Below are 8,829 nucleotides of genomic sequence, written 5' to 3'. Positions count from 1 at the left end.
ATGCTCGATCACAGACATGCTATGTTTTCACACATGGTGGAACGACCTTATCATGGTGTTCCATGAAGCAAACGATCGCAGCCACATCTTCAAACCATTCGGAGATCTTGGCTGTTAATGAGGCCAGCTGGCAGTTGTTCAGAAACAGGGGGAGTAATACGTGTTGTACTCTTTTTCTTTCACCATGGTTTTGTCCCACTAGGTTTTCCTGGTAAGGTTTTAATGAGACAACATCTAGAGCGTATTACAATCCATGTATTGTTATGGCATCCAAGGGGGAGTGTTATAAATCATATTGTGGATGTCCATAACCGGCCCGGTTCATAACCGGCCCAATGCTAGAGAAAGAGACTCGGCAGTGAGGAGAGACAGAAAGAGAAAGAATCGGCATTTTGCATTTTTCCTTATTAGATTATGATTTGTACTCTTTCCATATTTGTATTTCATTTCTTTAGTCTTTCATTATTTTATGACGGCGTAGTTTCCTATATATAAAGAGCTTCTTATGTTTATAAATAATATAGAAACATAGATTTCATTCTCTAGTTTCACAACATATTCTTATTATTTTGTAGCAATTATTTTACCAGGAAAAAGCCGCACAACGCGCCTATAAATTCAAATGGTTAATTAGCCTTTTCTTTTGTTTGAAGTATTATTAGTTTAGAATCTTATATTCGAATAGTATTCTTAATATTTTATATAATAACTAAACTACTGAATTAATAGATTTTTTTTTTCCTTTTGACATCCCTAGTGAATTAATAGATACCTTACCCCTCATTATAGAGTTCTAATCTTCTTTTGTCGGTAACCTTAACTTTATAAATCGTTAAAATATTTAAGATAATTTAGAAGGAAAATTAGTTGACAGATGAAAAGAAAACAAGCCAACGGATATAATGATAATAGTGATAGCAAGAAAGAATGGCATCTGGTTGACAATTTTAATATTCTTTTTTTTTTCCACCGAAAATGTTTTTCTTTCTTTATTCATCACAATGAGCTGTAAATTTGCATCACATAGACCACAATTTTCCCCTACAAATATTACGACGACGCGTATATTGATGACTGTAAATTTACATTGGCCGTGGGAAAATTATTGATAAGAAATAATGATGCATTGTACGTAGTAATAGTAATACACTCTTTATTTCATAAACAATGTTATTTTTAAATTTTTATTACAGAAAAAAATATTATTTTAACTACACTATAATCTATAATATCTTATTCATCAAAATATCTTTATAATATTGATATTAATTGCATAATGCATTGAGCTCAACATATATACATTCAATTATTTTTTTGTTTATGTAGAAAATGTTACATTAACATTCTTTAACATAACAGAGAAAAAATTATATATAAGAACCAAATAAAAAATTTTGATTTGATAATTGAAGTGCATTATGTACGCAATAATCACATGTTGCTCGCGTGCTAGCTTGTTTAAATAACCAATTAATAATAATAACTTTACAGTTACATTCCCTTACTGAGTTAATACTTTTAGTGGGGGAAATAAAAATAAAATAATTTAAGCTAAGAATTGTATTTGACCGTTTGACCTGTGGCCCTCTCCAAAGGGATAATAAGCTTTTATTTATGAGAGGCGCAACGCAGCGGTGAGCCGGTCTGGAATTGCCATGTGGCTGCCAATCAAAACAAACGAGATCCTTCCTATTTTTGAAGGGAAACGGGCTTATTGATGCCCGCATTACAAAACCAGAGAAAATACATACCCAAACAATATTAACATGCCAAAACATTCGTAAATTAAATAGGAATTTGAATTGCATACATAAATTCATAATAAATAGCTAAAACATGCACATAGCCGGTTATATGATGATTTAGACTATTTTTAAATTTTTTTTTGTAGTTTAGTTCTTATAATTCTATTTTTTGTTAATATGCCTTAAATAACTTAAATAATCAAATTTATCGTATTTATAATTTTAATTTGAAAAGTACAATTTTTTTTACCAGATTTTAATTAAATTTAAATAATAAATTTAATTATTTATCAGAAATTTAGATAGTTATCATATACAATATATTAATTAATTTAGTTAACAAAGTATGTTATCTACCTTATTAAAACATGAGAATTAATTATAAATAATCTTACTCACATGTAATATTTACAAGAAATACCACTCAATTTATATTTATATAAAATTTTCTTTACAAATATAGTCATTCAAATTTTAATCAACATAACTAAAAATACTCTTTAGAAATTTGATTTTACAGTAGAGATCTTTAATAATATTACTCTTACTTAATAAAAAGAAAAGAATAGCTATTTAACCAAAAATAGTTTCGAACGCAACATCTCAAGAAAACAAATATCGTACAAAACCACTAGACCATATTACATTATTTTTATTTTGCTACAAAACTAGTATGTAATATTAATAATACACAAAAAGTTTACAAAACTATTTCCCGATGAATTCTCGTATAATTACCAAATAATTGATTCGGCGCTAGGTTAGGGTTAAGCGTACACATTATGCCTAGTGTAGTTAACATTGGTTTTGATAACTACAAACAAAAATTACAAATTTTTAATTTTATTTATATTATATATATCACGCAAGCACATAATAAGGTTTACAACTAAAATAACCTAAGAATATATAAAAAAATATTTTATAAACTTTAAGAACTAGTGAGATTAAATCAGACTTTAAATTATGATACTGTTTTTATGTTGTTTTCTATTTATTTCATTTTTTTGTATCAAATATTTCAATATGAAATAATAATAAAAATAATATATTTATATTATTAAATCTATTTTATTTGATAAAAAATAATTCTATTTTATATATCACCATATATTAAAATTTATTTCCAATTTTGAAATTATAAATAAGGACAATTTGATGATTTTAATTATTTGTGGCACATTACAAACAAATAAAATGATAAAAACTAAAAGATAATAATTTTAAAAAATAAATCAATATATTTTAAAATGGACTGACACGTGTCAGTTACGAGGCATGTTTTAGCTATTTATTATGAGTTTAGGTATGCAATTCAAATTCCTATTTAGTTTAGTAATGTTTTGGCACGTTAATATTGTTTAGGTATGTATTTTCCCTGGTTTCATAGTGCGGACATGAATAAGCCGTTTTTCCCTATTTTTGAATCTTGTTTTTCTTGGTGATGTAGAAAATGCTACAAATTATATGTTTTAGTTATGAGCTAGATTTTGATCAATTTTCTTTTTCAGTACTAAAATATTTTAGTTTGTATAAGCTTTTTATCAATAAGTTAATATAATTTGGTGTTATGTATTATTTGACTCTATAATACTTATGTTTATATGGTTTATAATATTATTATTACTATAAAATATTTATGGTATGTAATATATTTTATCGTTTATGTTGTTAGTTTGTCATGAGTTTATTATAGTTATTTATTTGGTGTAAAACTTAGATAGCTAAATATTTCAAAAATATCAGATGACTAAACCTAAATTTAGTTTCATCATTTTATAAATTTTGAATTTTGTCATCATTTTATAAATTTTGAATTTTTTAACAAGGATTATTTTGAAAAGAATATTATGTAACACTAGTATGTTACATATTTCTCTAAATTAGACCTACATAATAGAGAAGAAAATTTTGGGATACGGTTAAAAACAACAAAAAATATTTTTTTAAAAATAAACTATAATATAATGTACTTGCAAAATAACTTTTTAGTAAATATTGTATTTTGGGATAGTGAGTTAGTTTGAAATTTATATTAGGTGTGGTTAATTTAATTTACATGATATCAAACATATTTGAAAACTAAAGATCTTGTTTGTTTTATATTCACGCTGAAATTGTTTTTATATTTTCTTAACACTTAATAGATTTTTGATGAGATTTAGTGATATTATATCTAAAACCAGATTTCAATACTATGCAATATATATTATATACACCAAATAATATAATAAATTAATATAAATGTCAAATTTCAAAAAATAACAATTAATGTCTATACACTAAAATCAAATATTTTTCTTATCCTAGAATAAATATATCTTAAAATAATAAATCTAAAAAAAAAATTATTGTAAATTAATATCTCTTTAAATTAAAAAAATTTGAAAGTCCCAACATTATTATTTTATAGAAGTTCTACTGTATCTTCAACATTAAGATATGCAAAATTAAGTTAATAACTACAACAATTTTTGGAATTTTTTTAAAAAATAATTTTAACCAATGTTCTGTTTTCGAAGTGATTTATCGGTTTTTATTATATATAAAAAATTCAAATAAACAATACTAAATATTTTATCTTATATTTAGTTATCTATCTTAATTATTTGTTTTGAATATCCTTGAGATCCTCTTAAATTCTATCTGAATTTTAGATATTTTGATTTGGATCAGTTTAAGTGTATAATGATCTATTTCAAATTATGAGTACATAATTAATAAAGCATAGAGACTAATTATTATACTTATATCATATACCATACAATGACATTAAAACTGGTTTAATAAATGAATATAATACGTTCATGCTACAACGTATATAATTTGTTTTATAAACATAGTATATATATGTTGATCAAAAAAAAAAAAACATAGTATATATAATTACAAACCAATATTATAATTGGTTTTTGAATAGTTTTGATATAGACTCCTCTATCTTGTTAAAATTCAGTTACTTATTTATTGGATTAATGTTATATACCATAGCATACCAACATTGAGTTGGCCCAAATACTAAAAGAAGTGCTAGTAGTCTTCTATTGGTTGATTTGATCCATGTTAGGAAAGACTATTTAACAATTACAAAAATTCACGATAAAGAGGTGAAAACACATTTTTCATTCAAAAGAATACACTATATCATTAAACCAATTTGATATTTGTATGTTCTACTCATATACAACAGCGTCGGAATATTAGTTATTTTGACATATCTATGACATTGTTATGTATATCTAACAAGTAGGGGTTGGTCTGTCCTACGGGCGGAAAGCTGTATTAAAAATTATTTTATATGAATTTATATATATACATATAAAATAATTTTTAATACAACTTTCCGCCCGTACATATATATGTATATTAGTTTATGAAGCATTAAAAATTAGTGTAGACTGAAAATGATATTATAAACGAACAAATAATGAGATCATATTGTTATTTCTAATATATATTTCTGGCTATATTCGATAGTTTTTTCATATATATTTTTTATATTGTTTTGTTATATGTGTGAATCATAAATTTCAAAGGATCGCTTTTTGTTGAAGGAGAATGGATCTTAGAACCGTTGCATTTGGCCAAATTTATAATACGGTAAGTAAAAATGGTTCGAAAGAGAGCAGTGTTCAGTTGTGATTTATGCTGAAAATGCTAATTTTATTTGAAGATTGATATATCTAAAGCATTTGATTCGGTTCAATGGTTATTTGTGCTGAAGAGTTTGGAGGCATTGGGTGTTCCAGAGAAATTTATTTACTGGATAAGGTTGTGTATTACTACTCCCTCATTCTCAGTTCAAGTCAATGGGGATCTAGCTGGATACTTTCAAAGTGCAAGAGGTTTGACACAGGGATGCTCTGTTTCGCCCTAGTTATTTGTGTTGTGCATGAATGTCTTGTCTCATAAAATTGATAAAGCTGTGGAGGAGGGTAAATTTAGGTTCCATCCGCATTGAAAAGCTCTGTCACTCACTCACCTTTGCTTTGCGGATGACCTGATGGTTTTCGTGGAAGGGTCTAAAGAGTCTATTGAGGGGGCTCTTTCAGTATTTGATGATTTTGCTGTTTCGTCAGGTTTCAATATAAGCATTGAGAAATCCACAGTGTATATGGCTGGAGTCTCAGTAGTTGAAAGGAGCAGGATCTTGACAAACTTCCCGTTTGCTGTTGGTGAACTTCGGGTTCGTTACTTGGGCCTTCCTCTTATAACGAAAGGGATGAAAAAACAAGACTACTTGCCTCTTGTGGAAAAGATCAGAAGCAGGATCAACACTTGAACTTGCAGATTTCTATTTTATGCTGGAAGGCTTCAATTGATAAAAGCAGTCCTGGTGAGCATTGTTAATTTCTGGGCAGGGGTCTATAGACTTCCTAGCAAGTGTATGAAGGAGATTGAACAGCTTTGCTCATCATATCTCTGGTCTGGTCCTGAACTGAAAGCAACAAGTTCAAAAGTAGCTTGGACAGTTGTATGCAAGGTGCAGAATGAAGGTCGACTGGGTATTCGACCTCTGAAGGAAGTTAATATGGTTTATGGGTTGAAACTCACATGGAGACTGTTATTAGAAGAGTCTTTGTGGGATAAATGGATCAAATCCAATCTTCTCAAGTAAAAACGTTTTTGGGAAGTGAAGGCAAAAACTCAACTAGGTTCTTGGATGTGGAGGAAGATACTCAAATTAAGAGATGTTGTAAAATCTTTTTATAAAAAAAGAGATTGGAAATGGACGTCATACTTCTTTCTGGTATGATAGATGGTCACCCAGGGGTGTTCTTTCAGACATATTGGGTGATAGAGGGATAATTGATATGGGTATTAGAAGAGGGGCAACTGTTGAGGAGGCAGTGCTGAATATTAGAAGAAGGAGAAGGCACCGCGCTGACATTTTGAATGATATTGAAGCTGAGCTGGAATAACTATAGGCAATCTTTACATTAATAAGGAGGATACCAATTTGTGGCGCAGGGAGTCGGGTTTTAAAACAAAATTCTCCACTAATGAGACCTGGAGGCTATTGAGAGATAAAAGCAATCATTGTGGTTGGGCAAGAAGTGTTTGGTTCTCGCAGGCTACGCCAAAGTTCTCCTTAATAGCTTGGCTTGCGATGTTGAACAGGTTATCCACAATAGATAGAATCTCTTGTTGGTGTCAAGGAGTAGACACTACGTGCGTATTGTGCAAGAGTGCTCCTGAAACGAGAAACCATCTGTTCTTTCAATGCTCCTTCTCCTCTAAGGTATGGAAGTATTTAGTGCAAGGGATCTTGAGAAACTCTCATACAAATGACTGGAATACTATATTGCGGTTGATGTCTGATCAGTCCATGGAAAGAAGAAGCTTTTCTGCATTAGATATGCATTTCAGGCTGCGGTCCATGCATTGTGGAGGGAGAGGAATAAGATAAAGCATGATGATAAGCCTTTGCCATTACAAGCTCTGAAAAAAATGATCGAGAAAGGAGTTCGTAACAAACTTAGCCTTATGAGAATAAGGGTGGTAGAGGTATAGAAGGAGTGCTACAATATTGGTTTGGAGCAAGATTGTGAATATAAAAAATCTAGGGTTTTTTTTTAAGTTGTAAAGAAGTAGTGATTCACAAAAAGGTGCACTTGATATAAACATGTTTTTTTTTATGAATAAAATTTAGCATTCATTAAAAAAAAATTTATTTGTTTCTTCTACTTTAATTTTTGTACAATCACGTTACATGTATTTTTTTATTTCTTAATGCAACTCCAACACTGATCGCCAAGCTTATGGTTTTGTTTCCAACCAATTTTGTCTATATAGGTTTTTCCTATATCTTTTGCACCTCTGCAAAGTATTGTTATACCGTATAAATAGATTGCATGCATCTACGTACGAACTGTCTCCTGATGTCTGTAGATGATGTAGACGAATGTTTGTGTTGTTGTTTTTCAAAATATTTTTGTTTTGAATTCCTTTAAAATAATGAGCTTCTAAGTTTCCAGCTGATAAATATTTTTCTTAGGATCGTAATACCTTGTTAGAGACGCAAGTGGATGGATAGTCAATGGTTTCATTGTCATATGTGTGTAAAATCTCTTGATATGCGCTCAACTGCAGCTGATACACCTATATTTCTCTCTTAAAAAGATCATGATTTCATGCTTAACGTGCTAAAGGATGATGCAATTGACATCTCCGTTCTTGAGACTGCCTTAAAAAGAAGAGGACTGTAGATGATATAGGCAAAGAAATATTTACCTGAGACTTCTTCCTCTCCTATAGAGTAAGAATCGAGATCTGAAATGTCTTCTATTTTGACTGATCCTAAACCACAAATATAAGAACTATTAATACAGTGCTCCAACAAAAAAAACTGTTGATAATGACAGAGTTCCTGTTCCTACCTCCACTAAACTTACAGCGCCAACAACTCATCTTAATTCGTCGCAGTCTGACGTCTGGAACACTGGATTGCTTGGGCTATCAATCCGTCTGGATGAGCAGTCCTTAAGCATTGAAGATATCCTAGAATTTGTAAGCTCTGATGCATGGGCAAACTCTTCTTTATACATCTCTTTGATCATCGGTTACATAGCAAACTCTCGCATTAATAAACCAATTCGTAACCTAAAGTTTGTCAAGAGCAGAGAACCGCTCAAATCAATAGAAGACCAAAGATTGAGCCTGCAGCAACATGATTATCCTTGTTACCTTGTTTTTTGATATTCATGTTTGCGACGCAAGTATGATTTGCTCTAATTCTTTTGTATATCTGCTAAAAGCTTGAGATGATTAAGCCTGAAATACATGAACATGTGGAAACAAAATCAACAAACAAAATATAATTCTTGATTATCTCCCATAACGTAGATATATGAATAAAATGTTGATAATCAATACATGAATAAACTGAAACAAAATCAACAAACATAATTGGAATAAAATTAATCTCCCATAAACGGGAATTTTTGGAAAAGAAGTTTCTCCCGCAAACGTAGGCTTTTGAATTAAGATTTTGATAATCAATAAAAGTAATAAATTGAAACAAAATCAACCAAAAAATCGAAATCTAAATCATCTCCCATAAAAAAAGCGTTGTATAATTTTT

This window comes from Brassica oleracea, chromosome C2 (genome assembly GCF_000695525.1).
Source record: "Brassica oleracea var. oleracea cultivar TO1000 chromosome C2, BOL, whole genome shotgun sequence".
Classification (NCBI taxonomy): Eukaryota; Viridiplantae; Streptophyta; class Magnoliopsida; order Brassicales; family Brassicaceae; genus Brassica; species Brassica oleracea.
Note: the sequence above shows the minus strand (reverse complement) of the source record.